Below are 22,748 nucleotides of genomic sequence, written 5' to 3'. Positions count from 1 at the left end.
ATGCAGAGGGGAAAACGGGGGAAAGTGAACCCCCGAGAGAGGGGCTGTTTGGTCCCAGGTCACCCAGCCTACGGCAGGAGCCAGGATCAGGCCTTGGTGGCTCTCACTTCCTCTCACCTCCTGGAGGTCTGTAGATAGGAGACACCCTTCCTGGAAAGACAACAGCTTTGGGGTGTTGCTGATAAGGCTAGATGGGTGTGCCTGGCAGGCCTAGAATAAAAGGATTACCAGGAGGGGCTGGGAATCAACCTTCCTTGAGGTGGGCCTGCAGATAAAGATGCTTTTGAAGTTCAGTTGGTGGCAGATAGGATCTTCGTGGCCGAGCCTGTCACCCACGAGCCTTCTGGATGGATGCACCCTGATAGGGAAATGAGCAAGCTGAAGATAGGAAAAGAGAACACTTATCGCTGGAGGCCTCTGCGGGGCTTGCTTTGAGTACTTCCTTCCTGCCCACCCCTTCTGGAGTCTGTCTCCACTTTGCAGATGCAATAACTGAGGCATAGCTAATCCTTTTCTGTTTTTTTGTTTTTTGTTTAAATCCTGATAGGGATACCTTGTTTCAGCTTCCTAGGACACTTCAAAATGCAGTACACGGCTCACTATGCGACTGTTTAATTGAGCATATACTACAGGCCAGGCACGGTGCTGTAGCCGGGAAGCACAGAAATAAGCAGGATGCTCTCTTCCCTTGGGGAGCTTTTGGTCTCCAGGCAGGGGACATCTGGAGGAAAGGTCAGGTAATCACAGTAGCAAGTCTGAGTTTCTGCTGGGGGCACAGGTTGCCATAAGCACACACAGCTTTCCATGCTGTGGGCTTGGACAGGAAGGAAGGAGTTAGGGGAAGGAGGAAGGAAGGAAGGAAGGAAGGGAGGGAGGGAGGGAGGGAGGGAGGAAGGAAGGAAGGAAGGAAGGAAGGAAGGAAGGAAGGAGTGAGTTAGCCTGGGGAAGAGACGACCGGCAGGAGTGCTCTGCATTGGAGGAGGAAGGGGAGAGGGAAGTGGAGACCAGGTCCTTGGAAAGACCATGTGGCTTTGTGCTGAGGACAGTGGAGAGTTGTGGAGACGCGAGAGTGAGGCTAGCATTTCAGAAAGCTTGCCCTTGCTGCATTACAGACACAAGATATGGAAAATGGCAGAGAGGTGACAGGGGCCTGACCTGGGAGAGGGGTCCCAGTCGAAAGAGAAGCTCCTGAGCGAGCTTGGGGGTTTATGGGAGGGAAAGAATCCACCATGCTGCCAGTGTCTGAAGGCCCCTGCGTGGATTTGGTGCCTCGCACCAGGAAATTTGGTGCCAGGAAATGGGGTGCGTGTGTGTGTGTGTGTGTGTGTGTGTGTACATGCTCAGGTGAAGCAGAAATGATCTGGCGGCCCTGGGGCTAGGGTCAGGATGAGTCTGGACTGGAGCCACCATTGCAGGGGTGGGTAAACAGCTAAGGGTGGGTGAGACCTGCACCCAGGGCAGCCTCACCAGCAAGTCGAGGTCCTCCTTCTGGGCAGCTGTCCCGAAGTCTCCCAAGATGGAAGACCACAGCCCCATCTACGCCACCGTGGTGGAGCCGTGTGCCCCTGACTCCCATCACACAATTCTCGTGTCAGAACCACTTAACAGCATGGACTGTTCTGCAAAACTAAAAAGCGAAGGATGTTCCTGCGTGCTTCACCCCCTTAGGATTCAGCTTCCAGTCCTTGTCGGACGAGTGGTGGTGATCTGTGGGGGCTCTCAGGACCCTCGCCTGGGTCTGAGTCCTGGCTTCAACAGTGGCTAACATTATATAGCCTCTTCTTTTGGTCTGTGAAATGGGTACAATCGGAGCACGTCCATATGTTACAGGTTTGTTGTGAGACCAGGAGACGAGGGCAGTGGAGCCCTGGGCAGTGTCTCCCACACTCAGGAGGTAGTTGCCCCACACGTTGTCCTCATGTGCTCTGCTTTACGGTTCGATGGGCTTTTGACACGTATTGCTTCATCACCTGGAAACCAGCACCTTGGGATGGGTGTAATCCACACCCCCGATTTTTTTAGTTCAGCTTCAGCATTAAAGATCATCTAGTTATGGGGCGCCTGGGTGGCTCAGTTGGTTAAGCATCCGATTCTTGATTTCTGCTCAGGTCACGATCCCGTGGTTTGTGGGTTCGAGCCCCACATCGGGCTCCGCGTTGATGGCGCAGAGCCTGCTTGGGATTCTCTCCTCCTCTCTCTGCTCCACTCCCACTAGCATAAGTGCTGTCTCTCGCTCTCTCTCAGAATAAATGGATAAACTTTAAAAAAAGAAAAGGACCATCTAGTTTTGCTGTGACCATATTTTGTAGGCAAGAGGGCTGAGGGACTCAGAGGGGCTAGGACCTGGGTCTCCTAAATTCCAGGCTTGGACTTTTTTTCTAATGGGGGGGTCTTCTCCACTTTAATGTCCCTCTTTAATGGAGGAGCAGACTGAGATCTACAGTTGTGTGATTGATGTCAGATCCCCACTGAGGTGGTCTGGGAAAGGGGGGTGTTTGGGAGAGGGTGTACCTGGGAGGTCTGACCTGGCCCGCGGTTCCTCTCTTTCCCCTACGAAATGGGGGTCTCATCTGGCCCAGGAGTCGCTTCCTCCTGGAGGTATCTACTGTGTGTGTTTCAAGTTCTAGGGTCTGCCTCCTCCTCCAGGGAGGCTTCCTGCCCCTGCCCCGGGCTGACTCCAGTGCCCTCCTCTGCTGTCTGGGTCCTGACCTCCCCTCTGTCGCTACCAGGCTTTGCTAACTGCCTGCATTCCCCGTAGTGAGAGCTTCTCTCCAGGTCCAGACCCAGTAAGCCTTGGTAGATGTCTGGTGGGTACTACCTGTGTCACAGCTGCTACTGGAAGGCCTCCAAGGACTGTTCCTTTCACCCTTTCCTGCGCTCTCTGACGAAAACCATGGCAGAGCATTTCCCAGCAGTACGAGCCCAGAGGGACAGATACGTTTCCTTAGATAATTTTCATTTTGCCACTCAGAAGGCGGCCCTGTTTTCGAGCAGCGTTTGCAATATTAACACTAACTTTATATACTTCTCCCTTGAGTTCCTGGTTCATTTAGCAGATATTCACTCAACAGACATATACGTATCTGCTCTGTGCCAGGCACCGGCTTTGGCACTTGGGAGACATCAGGGACTGCTCTGTTTGGGGAGGAAGCTGATGAGGCAAGAAGTCCGCATTAGGCTGGACGCAGAGGCCAGCGGGGTCTTTGGTCTGGGCGCCCGGGGGTCCATCCTGGTGGTTCGCCCCACTTCTCTGACTCTTACTTTGCATCTATGTCGACTGGGCAGCTGCAGTCTCCTCCCGGTTCTGGGATTATTTCTTCTTCCCGTGACTCTTGTGAACAGCTGGGTGGCCAGTGGGGGATGGCCGTGTCCCCACCCACCAAGGCTGCCGCCAGAGGAGGGAGGAGGGAACCCAGCCAGAGTGCTCACAGGCAGACTGTGTGAGGAGCAGCGTGGGGGCAGGCAGGACTGGCAGACGGGGGCAGGGGGGGACGGAAAGGTGCTCCATGGAGGCTGTGCTAGGGCAGGCCCGACGGCAGCAGCTTCTGTGAGCAGCCTCTTCCTCCCAGACCCGGGTGCTTTCTGCCCCGCGGTGGGCCTGCTCCTCCCATCAGAAACAGGAGGCCAGCAGTTAATCCATGCAGAAATATTTACTGGTTGTGCCTTTCATGCACTGGCCCTGTTCTCAGCTCCTGGGAGACAGCAGTGGGCAGCCCAAGGCTCTGATGAGGCCGGCAGCTGATGGCGGAGGTCCTCGGGAGGCTGCCCGATGTTAATGCAGAGTCAGGGCTGGAAAACCAGCCAAAGAGAATTAAGTAATAAAGAGACTAATTGCAGTTCCAGCTGTAGGAGGTTTTGCAGGGGGGGTGCTGAGAGGGTCACTTACTTGGTTTGTGTTCCATTAAATTTCATTACTAAGAGGCCTGGTAAATTCTGGTGGATCAATATAACTGGTGTTTTCCTAACCGAGGGACGAAGGATACTAATAACATCACAGCAGGCAAACTTTAGCAGGGGTTTTACTTCCGGTGTTACCGCCCCGTGACGCAGGACTTCCTTAGCCTTTGGAGGCACTCATGAGTCCAAAAAGCTGCAGGAAGAGGCAGGGCGCGTATCTTCACTCCCATTACACGGCTGAGGCAACTGAGGCACCCGCAGGCCACACCAGTTGCTTGGGGTCACACATCTGGTACGTGGTAGAGCTGTAGGTGGGCCTCAGGTTCTGGGACTGTAACCTCCTCTCCTTCCTTTCTGAGCAAGGATGGATCTCTCCTCCCGCGGAGGTCTTTTCCGCTAAGCCTTTGCGAAACCGGGTGTAGATGGGGGCAGAGAGGTGGCGGGGCTGGGTCTTGTTCCCCATCCGGGCAGCCAGGGAGAGCCTCTGGAGCAGTGAAAAGCTTTCTGTGGGGGTGCGGATGTCCTGTAACCTGCACTGGCTGATACGGGAGCCCCTAGCCACAGGTGGCTGCTGAGTGCTCTAAATACAGCTGTAGCATCTGAGAAACAGCAATTTAAAAAAAAAAAAGTTATTTATTCATTTTGAGAGAGAGAGAGAGAGAAAGAGAAAGGACGTATATGCAAGAGCAGGGGAGGGGCAGCGAGAGAAAGGGAGAGAATCCCAAGCAGGTTCCAGGCTGTCAGCACATCTCACAGCCGTGAGATCATGTCCCGAGCTGAAATCAAGAGTCGGTCGCTCAACTGACTGAGCCACCCAGGTGCCCCAGAGAAACAACAGTTTTAATGTGGATTCATTTTCATTTGTTTAAATTTAAGCTGATGGCTCGCGTCCACCCCATTGGGCAGAACTTCAGGTCTGAGGTTCTGGGGGCAGCTGACTTCTTTGGCTCTCTAAAGAGTTTCCAGGTTCTCAGCTTGACGCTCCTCATTAATAAGGGCTGGCTGGCAATTCTGAGCCTTTCCAGATGGAGCTCAGGGTAGTCCCTGCTTGGACTGTGGTTCAGCTAAGATGTGAGAACCAGGTTCAGGCCATAGAGGGGCGTGGGAAGGGCTTTGTGCAAGCCACACGTCTATCGGGTTCGACCTTGCGTCTTGTAGCTTCGTAGCAAGGAGTGTCTGTCGGTGGGGACGTCAGAGCGTCTCCCTCCCTTTCCTGCAGGCCCCCCACACCCAGCAGGGGACCCCCATAGACTGCTGACACCAGCTCGGGGAGACTGATTGGAGGCTGGTCACCTGATAGCTCCTCCGGTAATGAGTGTTTGTTTCTGGAGCCTCCTGGGATGTCGCCCCAGGATGATGGTAGGTTGTGTGCTCGGTACAGGAATGACTCTCCACCCACTGTGGCGAAGGGAGAGGTCAGGAGGAGGGCAGGGTTTCTCTTTGGATGGAAACTGGACTGGGAGCCTCTTGTGGAAGATCAGGAACGAACTGGGCAGTGGATCCAGAGGAAGGGGGATTAACTCCTGGGGGCTTGGAGAAGGGGTAGAGGGGGAAGAGGACTCTAGGATCAGTCCTGTGAAGGCTGGGGCTTTGTCTCTTTGTCACCCTGTCCCCCAGGCCCCACTGTGGGGCACAACGTAGGCTCGCAACACAGTGTTAGTGGGAGGGAAGGTGAGTGACAGGTGCTAACACTGTGGCCACCCTGAGAAGGGCTGTGTTCTGGACAGAACCACGGGTCTGCACGTGCCCCTGCCTAAGCCCTAACGCAAGGCTCAGCCCCGCTGGGTCTAGAGCGTGCTCCATGGCGCTGCAGAGAATGAGGCCGCTTCAGGGAAGGCTCACGCTGTGTTTTTGCAGCCTACTTTGAGACCTCTCTTAAAGGAAGGACAGCTTACCTGGTCAGTCTTTCTGCCACAAAGATGGAAAGGAAAAGTATGCCAAGTACTTTAAGACTCCTTTTAATCTCAGGGTCATCCATCTAGATAAGGAGATGAGCTCCCTCGCGGGGTTCTGTAACTTGCCCAAGGTCACACAGCAGGACACTGAAAAATATTTTGGGCGTACACAGGCCTCGCTTATGGACTGGAAAAGTCTGTCTGGTCAGCTTACCACAACTATCATTTACTGATGCCTGTGGTATGCTTGGGTGCTTCCTTGGGAGGGCACTTTGGGGTTTGAAGGGATACTACGGGATCCTGTGAACTTAGAGTGCCAGCTCCTGCTCTTTGATGGCCTTTTTCGTTCGCGCTTGTGCCCGGCTGACGATCACGGGCAGCAGAGTGGAGCCTAGGCAATGTTTGTGGAAGGACTGCCGGGCTGATGGGACAAATGCACCACCGTACAGGGTTTTCCAGGCAGCTGCGAGGGAGAAGTTTTGGATCTGTCAGAGCTGTGTGGACACACCTACCGCACCCAGCAGTGCACGTGACCCCTTTGCAGTGACACCCACCTGCCTGGCCTCTTAGGGAACAGGATCTGTGCTCAACTGTCCCTTCTAACAGGTACGGGTCTGGGAACCTCTGTTGTCCAGACGCCCTGCACCTGGTTGCCTCTTGAGCGCGAGCTCTGGGTCAGCGGTGGGGTGGGGTGGGGGTAGGGGTGGAGGTGGACCCGGACCCTTTTCAGAAGTACCATTAGGAAGAAGCCAAGGTAATACTGATGTGAATGCGGCGGCTAAGAGTTCCTGGGATGAGGGCCAGGCTGGCACGTGCACCAGGTTGTCTGGTTTTACAGACATGCGGTGCCCAGGCTCTGTGTTAGGGGCTCTGTGAGTCCCTGTCAGCTGAAGATCCTGGGAGGTCACAGCTGACCTGGACACCGGCTTAGGTGGAAGCTGGCCAGTGGAGCATATCTGAGAGGTTGTGATTAAGGGGTAGTGGGTTGAATTGTGTACCCCAGAAAGGTGTACTAATCCTCAGTACCTGTGAATGTCACCTTCTTTGGGAATAGGGTCTGTGCAGATGTCAACGAGTTAAGTTGAAGTCGTTTTGGAGTAGCATGAGCTCTGAATCCAGTGGCTGGTGTTTTTGTGAGAGCATATGGATATGGAAAGGGACAGAGGCCATGCGGAGACGGGGACAGAGATAGACCCCTGCATCTGCCAGATCTCCCAACAGCCAGAAGCCTGGAGAGAGGCAAGCAAGGATTCTTTCTAGAGCCTTCCAAGAGAGCAGGGGTCTGTTGACACCTCCGTTTTGGACTTCCAGCCTCCAGAACTGTGTGACAATAGCTTTCTGCTGTCTAAGCCACCTGGTTTGTGGTCATTTGTGCATATGGCAGCTCTAGGAGACTAACACAGAAGAGAATCCCATCCTTTCCCGAGGTGAGGGCTTTCCTGACTCCATGTAGAGCCTGGGATTGTGAGTCCCTAAATGCATTTTGGTATTCATCTCTGTTGATAGGATTTGACATTCTCTCCCTCATTTGTTCATTATTCTTGGCATTTACAATGTCTCAGGATCTGTCTTTGACTCTGCTGAAATCTGTTCGTCCCTGTCCCAGTCATCCAAGACTGCAACCCATAGTGTGCCCCAACCAGGGAGTAACCCCACCCTCTGGCTATCCCATCTCCTTTCTTCTTGGGTGGGGAGCATCTCTGACCTACCTAAAACCTACCCAATCCATCTCAGACCCTCTCCTTCCGGGATACCCTTGGGGGCCCCTCCTGGGCTCCTCACCCCTGCCCCAAATTCCATCAGTCTCTTGAATCGGTCACTGACCACCCCGTGGCTCATGTTGTCCTCAGACTGGCATTTGGTCCCACAGAAGTTCCCTGTTGCTTACTATGAGCGCTCTGCAGACAGTTTCTTATTTGCCCCACAGAGAAGCTCCGGGAGGGCTCCCATTACCCCCGCTCTACGGAGAAGCGTCAGAAAGGGGCATCCCTGCGTCACAAAGCTTGTCCGTGGCAGCTGGCCTTCACACCTAGGTCTGCCCAACCCCATAGCCTGGTGCTCCACTGCTCCCACTCCGTGCCCAGCCTCTGCAGGAGGTGGCCGAGGTCCAACTGCTTAGAGAGATTTTCACAAGTACTTGATCTGTTCAGAATTGCTTGTGAGGGCCTCAGGAATATTAGCATCAAGGGAGTTCTTGAGAGGGCCGGCTGTGTCTCCAGCCCCTCGCCCTGGGCTGGCATACAGCAGGAGCCCAATAATGTGTTTTGACCAAAGGGAGGAATCAGAGAAGCAGCAGCCCTTGAGCCAGGGCAGAATGGGAGAGCCCGGCCTCCGGAACCTGCCAGGCTCTTAAGACCAAACTCTGCCGTGCGAGATCTGTGCCCCCACTTTCCTCATCTGTAAAATGGGGATAAGGACAGCAGAGACTCCAAAAGCTTACTGTGAGGGTTTCCGGAGTTCCCGTGGGTGATTGTGCATGGAGGTTCTTGGCCGCTCGCCAGTGTGCCGGAAACGTGGCCTCTGGTAATTGAGGTCCAGGGAGCATTTATTGCAGGTCATTTGGGAATGGGGAAGGGAAGAGCAGAGGCCTGGCCTTTGAACAGTCTTGCGGAATGAGTCTTCCAGGCAGAGTGTGGAAGAGGGCCCCATAAGCATCTTCTACCCAGGCCAAGAGCAGCCGGGCCGGTCCCTTCACTGGGGAGATGCCGGGCAGCCTGCCCCCCCGAAGCCCGCAGGTTCTCAGCCGCTCTTGCTGCACCCCGGGGTTGAGGGTTAATGTTCCCCCAGAACGGCTGCCCCTGTGTCTTGGTGCAGTGGCGACACCAACCACAGCTCCTGCCACAGCGGTTGAGAGCCTCTTCTGGGCCTGGCGCGGGGCGCACGGCCTCTCCCCCAGCAGCGCGGAGAAGGTTTTCCCACTCCGCAGAGGAGGGGTCGTCCTGCACTCTCCACCTGTTCCCTCCAGAAGTGCGGGGCTGCCAGCCTCTGGAAACCGTGCACCCCAGGCGGAGGCCCGGCCCCTGCCATCTGCTGCCTCTGTGCCAGGGACACACGAGTTCGCACAGGCTGGGCGGAAGATCAGGGTCGGGCAGGGATGGCCCTGGGCTCATCAGTGTCGCTTCCATTGTTGGTCAGGTGCTTTCCAGTGGCCTCCGTGAGCCAGATGGCTCCAGCTGGCCTGCTCTTCTGCTTTGCAGGAGATCCTGGGCTGAGCAGGAGGCAGGGAGTGGGGGAAGCTCTTGCCATTTGCCAGTCACTCAGAGAGCGCCTGTTCCAAGAGGAGCTGTTGAACTGTGGCCTAAATACATTGAGAAAGATTCCCTCCTCTTGCAGTCGTGGGCTTGGGGCTTTGGAGGAGAAATTACTGGCTGCTCTTACCCGAGCTAGATGTGCCACAGCCCTGTGGCACCACAGGGTCAGCTTTATGAAACTGCTGTGCCTGGGCCCCTCCCCGCCAGAGAATCTGATGTAATTGTGCTGGGAGGGACCCACCAGGGGACCCTCCTGGCAGCCAGGCTTGAGCAGCGCTTGGTCATTTGCCTGTGTGCCGTCCCTCCCCACACGTGGCACATGAAGTCCTCGGAGACAAATTAGACAAGGGAAGGAGAGTGACAGAACGAGCCCGCACTTAGCGCCCAGTGTTGCCTGGTTCTGTATGGAGTGCTTGGGGCCTCCATACTCCCCCCACCCCGAGCCCCTACGAAGAAGGTTCTGCAGTATCCCCACTGGATGGAGGCAGATCTGAGGTCGCAGGGTGCAAGGACAGGTGTGGCCGTACAGGGCTAGTAAGGCTGGTGTCGGGACTGGACTCAGGTCACCTGTGATTCCCAAGTGCTGACCCCCAAGTTGAGCGCCCCTGCCCAGGCCAAGGGGACAGCTGTCTGTTGAGATTGCTGTTCACACCGGAATTCCCACCTGGGTCCTCCCCAATAGAAAATGAAAGTCCCGTACGACCTTGATTGGGCTCCACGTGTAGAAACTGGTCTGAGTTGCCTTTCTGAAAAAGACTCGGTTTGGGAAATTCGGTATTTAAATTATTTTTAGGCCTCTCAGCAGAATTTTGTTTTAGGAGGATGAGCATTTAAATATATGCAGATCCGGGCTTTTCTATTCCTGTTTGAGCACTGTGGGCGTGGCAGAGAGGAGGAAAACTGATCTCATAAAGCTGAGATGACCAGATACTGCCAGAAGCACCACGGGGCCTGCGAGACTGACATCGCTAATATGTGACCCCATGGGCGCCTGCATTTTCCGTTCTCTGATTAGAGGTCATGGTTCTTTCACTTGCTCCTCAGATGCCTCTGGGGTTTGATCGTTTCTCACCTCCTGAATTCTGTTTCTAGTGCGCCAGAGTTCCACCCATTTCTTTCCTATATATTATTGAAGTTTGGCCAGTACGAAATAGTCATCAGCATCAATACTGCTGTCATTTATTGCATGAAGAATGGAAATGGACAAGAAGACAAAATCAGTAACCTGCCCCCCCCTTCCCAATCAGATTGCTTTCAGATGTGTGATATGTCTGTCCATACATTAACTTACAATTTCACGTAGGCATAGGTCTGGGAAATATTTCGTAGTCTGTTTTTTACCTGATGTTGTATCATAGGCATTTTTCCATTTTTTTGAAGTGCCTTACACATGATCGTTTAAAAAAATTTTTTTAATGTTTATTTTTGAGAGAGAGAGAGGGGACACAAGTGAGGCAGGTGTGGTGGGGGGGGGGGCGGGGGTTGGCAGTGCAGAGAGACGGAGGGAGACACAGAATCCAAAGCAGGCTCCTGGCTCCGAGCTGTCAGCACAGAGCCCGATGTAGGGCTCGAACTCGTGAAGTGTGAGATCGTGACCTGAGCCGAAGTCATGCACTCCACCGACTGAGCCACCCAGGCACCCCTTGAACGATCCTTTTGAAAGCACTCATCAAGTCGATAAATTATATTCTTCGCCAGTTCTCTGTTGTTGACAAATTAAGGTTCCTAGTGGTTTGCTGTAGAACTTATGAGTGCTTTGAACATCTCTGTGCGTATCTCTCTTCCCTTCTCGGAAAATCCTTTGGACACACTCTCCGCAGAAGGATGATTGAGTCAAAAGGCACAGTTTTCTGGCTCTCGACCCGTATTGCCAAATTACCTTCAAATAAGGCTTTCCACGTTGCCACCATCAACAGGTGGGTGTGCCAGTCGCCTCACGACCTCGTCAACACCGGCTGTTATTAGCTTAAAGAATTATAACTCAGTAGACGCAAAACGGTCTCTTGTTAAATTTATGCTTTTTTTTTTTTTTTTTTTTTTTAATCCTTAACGAGGCCAAATTTTTTTCGTCTGCTTGTTTACCCACTCTCTTTGGAAGTGCTGCTTTTGGCTGTTGTTCCTGCCAATTGCGTTACTCTCCACGCGGAAGCCTTCAAGCCGAGCCGGTGGTGAGGCAGCCTTTGCTTGAAACAAGTGAGCTTCGGAGCTGAGCCTTTGTGTGAAATGCTGATTAGCACCCTGGCTCCCGCGTGGAACGGCGGCTGGGGTTGAAGCTCTTCTGTGTGAGATCTGAACTGGGCCCTGTGGTCCCCATGACTTCACACTTCACACTCTTTCCCCCTAGATTTGTGTCGTGGACAAGGCGTGGTGTTTCTTCAGAAAGCTTTGAGATACAACTCTTTCAACTATTTTTGGGCTTCCTAGCTAAAACAAAAAAAAAAAAAAAGAAGAAGAAGAAGAAAAAGAAGAAGAAAAGTTCCCGTGTGTGCCTGTTGAATCTCTGTTTGTGGTGCCGTCTGTGTTTCTGGATAGCTTTCTCTCATTTTCTCTCACTGCTTCACCTCCCCACATCCTGTGAGGTCAGGAGGCTCCTCCGGTCCTGTTTATCTCTGACCCTGCTATATCCCTTCGCTCTCCAGCTGGACCCTTCCCCCTCCCCCCCCCACGAAGGCCGGGGCTAGTTGGGAGAAGCCGGATGGGTTTCGAGGAGGCTGGCTGCCCTCGCAAGAGTAAAACTTCCGCTCAGCCGACGGGGAATACTTGCACGGGAAGGGAAATTTCAGTTTCACCTCGCAGAATCGTAGGGTGAAAGCAACCTCAGAGGTCACCTCTTCCACCCCCTATCTGGAGCAGGCCTCCCCTCTATGGCATGAATGAAGTCAGCCTCCCCGTTGCTGGCACCCCTCCCGTGCTGGGCAATCCGCATCTTTCTTGTTGAATAAAAGCCATCTCGTGTAGACTTAATGCCCGTAAAACGAGGACGTCCAATGGGGAAGGGTGTGGGGAAAAGCAGCAGGACTTGAGGAAGGGCTTTACTACATAGGTTTTGCTACTAGCACAGGACGCTCCACACGCTGCTCATTCCAATCTGATGGTGTCTTGGGGAGGCTCTCTGGGCCTCATTTTACTCGTCTGTGACTTGGGGACAGTGTGGCTGGCCTTCAGAATTAGTGATCACGCATGGAAAGCCCAGCAGGGCCGGGCACTGAGGAGGCTGGAGTTGAATGGCCGTTGTGCACGATTTCTGTAGGATGGGTCCGTACTTCGATGCCAGGGTTCTCTTCTGTCTGGGCTGATGCTTGGGTTGAGACTTTACCTGTAGTCACTTGAAATCGTTGTCACTTATGAGAAGTCTTGTTCTTCTGTCCTCCCTGCCCGGGGAGAAGTTACATAACCACTTGGACGGGCCTGAGTTGTGGGCACACGGAGACCGTGCCAGAGTCTGGAGAGGACGCGTCAAGAGAGCCTGTGATTTCTCGACATGGAAGTAACTGGTTTCTCTTCCGTAGCCCCTTCCCTCTGTCATTCCTAATGTGCATGGATTGGGTCCCCTTGACGGCCTTGAGGGCCTATGTTCCTCAGCCCGTGCTGGGCCAGCTCCAGGGAGGGATCTGGGGAGGCTGTCCCTGTTATGGGAAGTGGAGGGGCACCTCTGTCTGCCTAGAATTCCATTCTCCACTTGTTTTTCCTTTTGCTCTTTTCACTCGGCTTTGAGAGTGGGGGCTGTGGACCTTTCGGTGCCAAGACGTTGGAGCCCCTTGAGCGGTTGACCTTGGAGCCCACATGCAGCAACTCCAGTCTTTGAACCAACTGCTTGAGATTCAGGGTCTCCAGCTGCACTGTTTCCCGGCCACTGACTTGCTGTGTGAGTTTAGACGAGCCCCTGGGTTTCCCGAAGCTTCATTTCTTTCCATAGGAAAGCAAGAGGATGCTTTCTCAAAGCTCTCAAACTCGTTTGGCAACTGACATCTAGGTGCTTGGGTTAAATCTGGATATGGTCCCCCTGGTGTCCTCACCCCAGCTCCATCAAGCCCCCTGGGGGGGACTCACACGAGATTCTTGAAGCCCTCAGGATGGGTGGCGAGCCGTGTGTGTGTGTGTGGAGGGGGGGGGGGTAGCTCTGGACAGCTCCTCAGTAGGCCCGTGACCCGCGATCTGTTAACGCTGCATCCCCTGTCCACTTTCGAGCACCCTGTGTGTCAGTGCTTTGCATAGGCTTGGTTCCTGTCTGCAGGCACCTTGCTGTTTTGATCACAGATAAGGCCTGAGGCTCAGGAAGGTGGGTTCTGCCGAGGCCAGGTTGAGCAGGAAGGAAGTGGCGGGGCCTCACCTCCAGCCCAGGTCGCTGGGCGGCAAAAGCCCGTGTGCTTCAGCTGTGAGCTTTACTGCCTCCCTGTGACTTTCCCCTTCACCTGACACCTGGCTGGTGCTCTGGGTTGTCACCCCTGCCTGCCCCCTCGGATGGCCTCAGCATTTGGCCTCTTAGATGTTCCCAGCTCAGGGACGAGTAGCAATGGGCCAAAAGCACCTGCGCTTTCTGGAATACACTGTGCCGCTTAACAAACCGTCTGTTACATCGCTTGTTTCATAATTTTCCCAAATAAATGTTCTCTCTTCCCATTGTCCTCGTCGCTTGCGTACTTTTGCTCGCACAAACATGAGGCTCCTGCTAACCCCCCTTTCCCTCAGCACTCCTGTCTGTTTCCCTGGCTTCATCTTCAGAAATGAGGACACTCTCAGTGGGTGGGGTGGGTGTCTGAACGAGGATGGTCCCAGGGCTTGTACATTTCTTAGGGGGACTGAGGCCGGGGTCTGGGGTTCTCCGGTGTTGATTCTGCCCCTGAGGCTGCCTGCTCAGAATGGAGGCTCTGGGCACCCCCCAGGTGCCCATCTGCCTGAGGAGCAGAGCAGACTAGGGGTTCGAATCAACCGCCAACAACCTAAGGGATGGATTATTTAAGAAATCTCGCGTCCGTTCTGTCACGTAGTGCCTCTGTTCCTCAACCTCGATGGCTTCCTGTCTCTATAGGATTAAGTCTCCAAACCACAGTACTATTTTCAGGACCCTCCATTGGCTGCTGCCTCCGCTAGTGATGGGAACGTCCTGGCCCGCTTTCATAGTGACGGATGTTATGGCTGGAGACGCTGTCTCTACTTTCCGTCTCTGGGCTGTCACGGAGGCCCCGTGAAGAGGGTGTTTATTTTACTCCATGTCTAATGAGCAGCGTCAGGACTCAGTTCGCTAATGCTGATGTCTCATTTCTCTTATTTCATGTGCCTTCCTCCATTCTGTCACTTCCAAGCTGCTCACCTTCTCCAGGAAGGTCCCCATGGGTGGCTTCCTCAGCATCTTCATCATTAATGCTTCTTGAGAACCGTGACAAACGCTTTACGCTAATTACCTACTTTAACTGACCCCAAATCGTTGTTACCTTCCATTTGTTGTGTAGCTTCCCTGGGTGTGACTTCCTTGTTCAGTAAGGCAAGTCTGTCCATCCATCCGTTTATCCATCTGGTCATCATCTAACCGTTCATCAGACATTTCACCAAGCTCCTTTCCTGCACTGGGTGCCCGGGGGGAAAAGGAGCAAGAAAACGAGTCTCTACGTGAAGGATCTGGGATTCATCCACACATTCCAGCCACCATTACGAACAGGTGTTTGCTGCCTTAGAGCTCTCACTCATTGCTTATAGCCACGAGCCCAGCCTCCAGCATCCTGGCCAATGGGGCGCTCCAAGGAAGCAGCTGCCATCTAGGAATGAACTCTTTGCTTGTCCTGCTCCCGGAGGCTTCATCCTGGTGTCGCCGGGCCTGAGCATCCATCCGAAGAATCTTCTTGATGCAGGTTGGGTTCCCTGGAAAGCAGATGCTGAGCTGTAGATCAGTCAGCCAGATGTTTATTACGGCATGCTTTTGGCATCCACAGCTGCGCAGCCGAGGGGGAAGAATTCAAGAGTGGGCAGAGGACGAGGTCAGCCTGTACCAGTCTCCCAGCAAAGGCCTCAGCCAACCCATGGGCGCTCTAGAGCTGGAATGGCCCTTTGGAATGGGCCAGAATTGAGATAACGGGTTGACCAGTCATTGCACATGTGCTCGGTTGGAAGGATGCACAACCTTGAGCAAGGTCATTGTCCTCAGCCAGGGCAGTCTCCAAAGAGGGCTGACAGCTGGAGGTAATCTTCTGCCAGCACTGTCAGCAGCTGCTTTGGTCGATGGCTGTGAGCATAATTGTCTGCTGCGTTCACCATTTCTTCCCCAGTACCTAGCACACAACAGGCACCCACTCTTTTGGGGGATAGAATTGCCTCAGCTTTATGGAAGCCGTGGGATTAATTCATTCAGCGAGTATTTACCGTGTTGGCAAAGGTGTTTGGAGCTATTGCGCATCAGGCACCATTGCTGCTCTTATGCAGCTTATAGTCAGGGGGTTTAAGGCACTTTCAACATTGGTGGTTCAACACTGCCTTCCTGGAAGAGGTAATCTTCATGCTGGGGGTGTGACTTCCCGGATGGTGGGCCCTGGGCCAGGGTTAAGCCCAGTGTTTTCTGGGCCCCCCTAAGGAATGTAGACATATTACGATGGAGAATGAATGGGTAAGGGGTGTTTTACTCAGGGAGGGGAATCTCCACCCAGCCCACCTGTCAGCGCACCTGTCCGCCCTGGGAAATTCCCTCATTTAACTTACATTCACTGACGTTTGGGCTCCCAGTAGCCTGGAACTTCCCCAGGGGTCCCATTGGCCCAGCGACTTGCATCATTTGGGCAGTTGGAGAATGGAGGGATGCCTTTTTTGAGCTGAATGGAAATATGTATTTCTCCTCTGAGTCACCAAAAACTACAGCCCAGGGTGTAAGCGACCACGTAGTCTTTTTTTTTTCCTGTATGTAAATGAGCTGTCATCACAGTTCAGGAAGTACAGACTCTGAGCAGGGAGGAGGCGACGGAATCAGTGAATGTTAGATCTGAAAGAGACCCTAAGGTTGCTCTGCCCAACCCCCTTCCTCTGTGAGAGGCCTGGAGTGGGAGGGAAGGGACCCTTACGGTCACCAGGCAGATTTGGACCTGGACAAAGGGGCCAGCTGTTGGCTGCCCGTAGTTCGCTGTTTTTTCCCAGCCCGCTCGCCACCCCACAGGGGGCACAGCCTGGCATGTGGCAGGTTGTTTTTATCTGCACACATCACCTGATGATCCGAGAGGCTTTTACCGAAAGCAATGGCTTTGATGTTCTGGGTGACGAGACCTGAGTGCGCTGGCAGGAAGGGAGGTTTTTGGGGTTGGAGAAATGAAAACTATTTACCTTTGGGGTTGATTTAATAACACCTCTGGGGTCGGGGGGAGGTGGGAGGGTGTTTGTAAGGGAAAGTTGAATATAACTGTGGGTACACACAGGAGAGTCTGAGGTGGAAGGCCAGGAGGTAAGATGCTTCCAGGTTTCAGGGGAAAGCGCCTGGGAAGGCTGACCCTGCAGAAACCTCCCTCCTCCACGCCGTCCTCCGCCACCGCACCCTTGGTTTCCATGGGAGGATTTGCACACAGTTTCTGTGTCGCTTATCAGCCGAATGGTGTGGGGCCGCCTTGGATAGCCGGTCTGGAAGCTGGCCATCTCTGACCCCAAATGCTTTCTCCACGGGACAGCGGTGGGTCCTCACTCATCCTCCAGGGGCGGACACGTAGGGTCTCAGAGTTTCTGGAGCTAGACTTCTGTGTCCTTGGTGGGGAGCACCTTTCCTCATCATTCCGTGCCTCTGTCTTTTGAGAGACGGTGTGAGTCCCGCCCACCTCCCGGGTCACCGTAGGGACAGCGGCACTGCTCGCGGTTCCCGGCGCGTGTGACAGTTGGACAAGCGTGATAGGGTTATGTTGGGTGGCTTTCCCGTGTTGCCGTAAACAGCACCTCTGGGGATTCAGGACCCCTGGGCCGGCCTCTTTGGCGAGCGAATCTACCCCTGCCTAGTGCAAGGGGTGGTGCTGCTTCTCCCGGGCTTTCAGTCATTGCCATTGCCGTGCCTCAGCCTCTGAAAGCCGGAGGGTGTGCGGGGAGTGACAGCTGTGCCCCAGCTTGTCGTGCCGCACGCCATGGCTCCCTGCTTACACAGCATCCCGGTCGATTTCTTTTGCCTCCTTTGTATTAAAAACACAAAACACGGGGGGCCTCCTGGGTAGCTCCGTCGGTTAAGCGTCCGACTTCAGCTCAGGTGGTGATCTCGTGGTTCATGAGTTCAAGCCCCGCATTGGGCTCTGTGCTGTCAGCTCAGAGCCTTGACCCTGCTTCAAATTCTGTGTCTCCCTCTCTCTCCGCCCCTCCCCTGCTTTCTCCCTCTCTCTCAAAAATAAATAAACATTAAAAAAAAAACAACAACAACAAAACCTTCTTGATTACACAAGTTATTCACAAGGTGAAACTCAGAAGGGATAAAAAGGTTCCTCACGAAGACCCCTACCCGTCCATGTCCCCGAAACTGTTTCTCTTCCTTGATGGCACGCATGTCCTGGGTTGTTGGGTCTTCTTGTCCGTGCATTGCTGGACTCCTTGCAAAAGAAGACGAATGTGCGTGCCTCTACAAACAAGTGCTGAGCACCTACTGTGTGCAGTGCTGGGCCAGCACTGAGGGGAGCCTGGGGTCTTGGCTCCCTGTAGCTCCCTGCTGCATTGAGACCTCTGCATGGCCAGGCAGGTGGCCTCGGCTGCAGGGGAGGGGCTGGACTTAGTGCTGGCTGCTCTATTTCCCATGGGGCCCACCTCCCTTTTGCCTGTGGAAATCCGGTGGAGGCGGTCTGGGCTCCAATCCCAGCTGCCCCCCCCACCGCTGCAGATGAAACCCCGAGGGAGCTTCCCTCCAGCCTTGGTTTCCTACAGCATGAGCTGAGAATAATGATAGCATTTGCCACAAGGTGTCTTGGGAGGATCAGGTGCAGAAAGTTCTTTTAACACCACCTGGCACATAGTGAACACCAGCCTTGGCTGCCCTGCCCCCTCCAAGGGCACTGCTGCTCTTGTCTCCTCCCCCACCCTCCCCTGCCACCGGCTCAGTGCCTGATGCCTCCCATGCAGGCCGCCAAGCCAGGCCCTGGGGCATAGTAACAGAGGAGGCATCCATTTGTCTTTCTTTTCCTTGGCAGGAGGGGGTGGAGGTGCAAATTGAATTCCAGCTTCAGCCTTTGTAGTTTTCTGCACAATCCGTTGTAACATTTGTACCTGAGGTGCCATGGTTTTTGTGGGAAAGGCTTGTGTTTGGCCATGCGTGCATGGTTGAGGCCAGCTCAGCAGGTCCGTGTCTCCTGTCCTGCTCCTGGGCTGTCTGTCGCCTTTCATCCTGATGTGGCTTTAAACTGGCAGAAAGAATTGCAGGGATGATACAGAGAACCTACCATACAGTCCGATTCAGCAATTGTTAATTCACACTCCACCGGGACCCCTTCTCTCTCTCTCTCTCTCTCTCTCTCTCTCTCTCTCTCTCTCTCACACACACACACACACACACACACACACACGTACACACACACAGTTTTTGTCTCAACCACCTGAGAGTAAATTGTAGACATGCCTTTTATCCCTAAATATTCAGTGTGTGTTTGCTAAGATCCAGGACATCCTCTCACGAACCACCAGGTGACAATCAAACAATCGAATGCAGGACATTGAGCGGGGCTACACTTGTATCATTCAATCCACAGGCCACACACAGTTTCATCACCTGTCCCGGTAATGGGCTTTGGGGCCACGCTTTACTGATTGCGGATCACCACTGCTCTCAGTGGCCATGTCTCCTCAGCCTCCCTTTATCTTGGAACAGTCCCCTGGCTGTTCTTGACCTTGATGTTTTGGACGAGTCCAGGCCAGTCGCTCTGTAGAACGTCCTTCGGTGTGGGTTGGGGCCTTCATTCCTGAAAGTCCATACTGTACCGCTTGCTTTTCTCCATGCTCTGTAATCCTTGGCGGTCCTGCAGGGCTGGTTTGTCATAAGCAAACTACGGCGTAGGAAGGTCAAGTGAATGGTCCACGGACACCTTCCTGGGAAGTGGCAGAGCTGGGATTCAAATCCAAGACTGTCTGGTCTGTGTGCCCAGCAACACGGATGATGACGGCACATAGACCCTGAGAATAACCAGGTGTTAGTCAAGCACTTGCTCTGAACCAGGCGCCTTACTTAGTTCGTCTCCTGAATGCATCCTTGCCCCAGCCCGCAAAGGTAACTGCTCTTATGAGTCCTGATTAACACGTGGTGATCAGAGGGGTCAAGTAAACTGCCCAGGGTGCACAGCTATTAGCTGGTAGGACTAGCTCGGACCCCAGCAGCCTGTGTCCTGAGTGCACATGTCACCTCTGCGTTCAGCCCTGCTGGACCTCATAGAATTGGGGGCAACACTGATAATACCTCTGATGTCCTTCTGGATCACTGCTGGGGCCCCGTGCGGAGCCAGGCTGGAGGCTTTCACCGGCTTGTCTGGCTTTGCTGACTTTCCAGGAGAGTCCTTTCCCCAGGCCTTTTCCAGAGGGAGTAAACACATCCCAAGGCTGGCGCCTGCTCTCAGGGGCTTCTTGGGGACAGCTGTCCTGTCCTCTATTTCTGCAGGTGCCGTAGTCCACCTCGGTGGCATTTTGATGATTTCCAAGTCAGGGATCCCTGTGTAGTCTTTCATTTCACAGCCAGCTCTCTCTCCTGCCAAGCAGCCCAGGGCCCCCACCTCCAAGTGGCTGGTCCTGGCTGCCGTCAGCGTACCCAGTTGGCTCCATTGCCCAGGCAGCATATAAGTGGCATTCGAGGCCAAATGACCCGATGATATGCTCCCGATCGTTAGTTATTCAGTGCTGTAGGTTATACCCTGTGCCCTCACCTTCCTGTCGGAGACAGGAAGATGATATGGCCCTGCCTCTGGGTTGTAGAGCAGAGGACCCCTGGGCACAGGACACACTTGCAATTCCACTGGCAGAGCCAGGGAGGGCCCTGAGCACAATAGGAGAGGGCCCGTCTCTGTGCCCCAGTCTGCCTCTCACTTCCTCGGGACCTTGGGGTCGTGGGCACTCTGATTCCTTATTCATTTGGACACAGCATTGGGCCCCAGCAGTGATCCCAGGCCACATCAGGGAAGCGTTATCAGCATCCTAAGAAAGCCCAAGGCCCCCTGGTTCAGATGCAGGGTATCTCTGTCACCTGCAGAGCAGGTTAATGTCCCATCCTTGAGACAGAGTGTCAGGCAGGACGTTCGTTCTGGGAGTAGCAGCCGCCTCATCCAGGCCCCAGCACAAGCGACGTGTCAGACTTCCCTAAGCACCCAGCTCTCTCCTCTGCTGCCATTGATGGATTCCTGAGGAGTAGCCAAGAGACTCCTGTCACCCTGTGCTGGACCGGTCCCCTTTATCCCTGGCTTGTCTCTGTGGGTGGGAAGTGACCACACCGGCCGTCAGGCTCAGTGCCTTGAGGCAGGACTGTGACCGTCCCCACCTTGACCGCCCTGGCCGGCGCACGACTCCCCACCCCCGGCTCTGGCAGCCAGCACCTGGCTGGACTGGCCCCTGGGAGAAACTTGGAAGTTCTGGTTCCTCATTTTCCACGGAACATTGCTCTGTGCGTGTGGTTTAAAACGGTAATTAAAAACATTCATCAATTTGGTTGCCTTGGAAAGAGGTTCTTGTTCCGCAGGAGCTGATGCGTATTACCGCCGCTGTTCTCTCCAGGAGGAAGCAGTGAGCTTGCAAAGCGGTGATTCGGCTGCAGAGTCACGACTGGGTGTCGGGCAGCCTCCGTAGCCCCTCCGACCGTTAGTTTCCAGGTCTGTAAGATGGAGATGGGGCTCATGCTGTGCCCTGCCGTCCTGGGGTCATGGTGAGTGCTCGGGGTGGTCCTGTGGGGATATGCCTCGGCAAGGTGCCCTGTACCGATGGTGCTTGTGAATGACGCCGTTAGCTTGATCCAGTACGGTTCTCTCCTGCCTTCCTGTCCGTAGAGCACCTCTCGTGCGTACCGCCGTTTACTGCTGGAGGCACAGCCGGAGGATGGCTGAGTGTTAACCCACTGCACGGATTCCCAGGGCTTTGCTTGTTCCCTTGGCCCCAAGGACCGAGCCCCTACACCAAGTCATCGTGCTGAGACAGGAGGAGGGGAGGCCTTTTCCTCCTTACTGGGAGGAGACTACGAAGTTAAGACCCGAGCATTTGCTTAAATGGCGTTCATAATAGTGGGCATTTCTGAGTATTCACAACAGGTCCGGCCCCATGCTAAGCTCTGCAGAGGCTCTCACTTGACACTAACAAACCTTTAAGGGGCACCTGGGTGGCCCAGTCGGTGAAGCGTCCAACTTCAGCTCAGGTCGTGATCTCACACTCCGTGAGTTCGAGCCCCGCGTCGGGCTCTGTGCTGACAGCTCAGAGCCTGCAGCCTGCTTCCTCTCCCTCTCTGTTCCTCCCCTGCTTGCATTCGGTGTCTCTCTGTCTCTCAAAAATGAATAAACGTTAAGATGAGAAACTGAGGCTTAGAGGGTAACTTGCTCCAGCCCCTAAGAAGGCTCTGGTAGACCTGGGATGCCAATCCAGGTGGTCTAACAACCAGGGAGCTGGGCTCTTGCCCTCTCCAGGGAATAAGGTGAATGCATTTTGACAGTAAGGCACAAAAGTGCCTTAAAAATAGGGAGGCGCCAGTAGCTGGAGCGTAGATGTTCCCAGGAGGGCTTCCTCATGAGCGGGTTGCCAGTCAAGGGACTTCCCTGAGTGCTGGGGGTTGAGCCCCTTTTGGTGGGTGCTGGGTGCTGGGGCTGGACGGACGGGCGAGCCCAGCACCTGGTGGGAGGAGACAGGCACTCCTGGGCTTGCAGAACTGCTGTGGGTCCATCTGCGATACTAACACGTCCAGGGGAGGAGTGTGACAACCAGGGGGCCTCAGAGAAGCAACCTGTGACCAAATTTTTCCTGGAGGAGAGAGAAGGAGTGGACAGTGGGGAATCCAAGCCACCTGGCCTCTGCTGTGGCTGTGGGGTGAGCGTGTTTCTCCAGCTGTTCCCCCACTTGAGGGTAAATGCACAATTTGTCAGTCTTATTCTGAGCCTGTGTTCACTAGCTCCATCTTCTTGGTGATTTGGCGGCCAGGGTGCCGGGGGTCTTTGGGGTACAAGAGGGAGGTCTGGAACGGGGAGAATCACTCCGTTGTAAATGTGATTTGGCTCTGCTTCAGGTGCCTTAGGAGGGCCCTCCAGAGCTGGTAAGACCAGCAGCGGCCCCCTCGCCCCTTTTCCCCCAGCCCTTTGGGCCGATTATCAGTTAGGATAAGAATCCCTGGTGAAGCTACATTTTTTGTTCCCTGAGTAATGCATGATGTCTACCGATCACATGTTACCAGATGACAGTGTTGAGCTCAGATAAAGCTTACATCGAAGTTAATCTGACACAGCTTCCAGGGTTCATATTACCCCCATCATCTGTGCAATGGGCTGGGCATCCGGGGACAGGACATTCTCAGAATGGAGTTACTGGGTGTGTTTCTCATTTCCCTCTACCCAGACTTCCTGGACTCAGGTGAATGGAAAAGCTTTAGCGGGGGAGGAAAACGTGATCGATCAGCCAGGGCTTTGGAGTCAGGAAGACCTGACTTTCAGTGCTGGCCTGGCCTCTTAGGTGACTTCTGAAATATGGAGCCATCGAAACTGGTCTTATAGGATTAAATGGCTTAATGCAGTGGAATGTCTAACACGGTGCTTGGCACATAGTGGTT

General features: G+C 54.1%; 1 long non-coding RNA gene across 7 annotated transcripts in view; it reads left to right on the top strand.

Moving 5' to 3' along the window:
* LOC125924408 (uncharacterized) overlaps positions 1-22,748 on the top strand; it is a 203,112-nt gene that overhangs the window by 73,151 nt on the left and 107,213 nt on the right. The gene's annotated exons all lie outside the window — the stretch shown is intronic.

This window comes from Panthera uncia, chromosome F2, assembly GCF_023721935.1.
Source record: "Panthera uncia isolate 11264 chromosome F2, Puncia_PCG_1.0, whole genome shotgun sequence".
Lineage (NCBI taxonomy): Eukaryota > Metazoa > Chordata > Mammalia > Carnivora > Felidae > Panthera > Panthera uncia.
The sequence above is the reverse complement of the archived record's forward strand: the minus strand, read 5'-3'. Positions and strand labels throughout refer to the sequence as shown.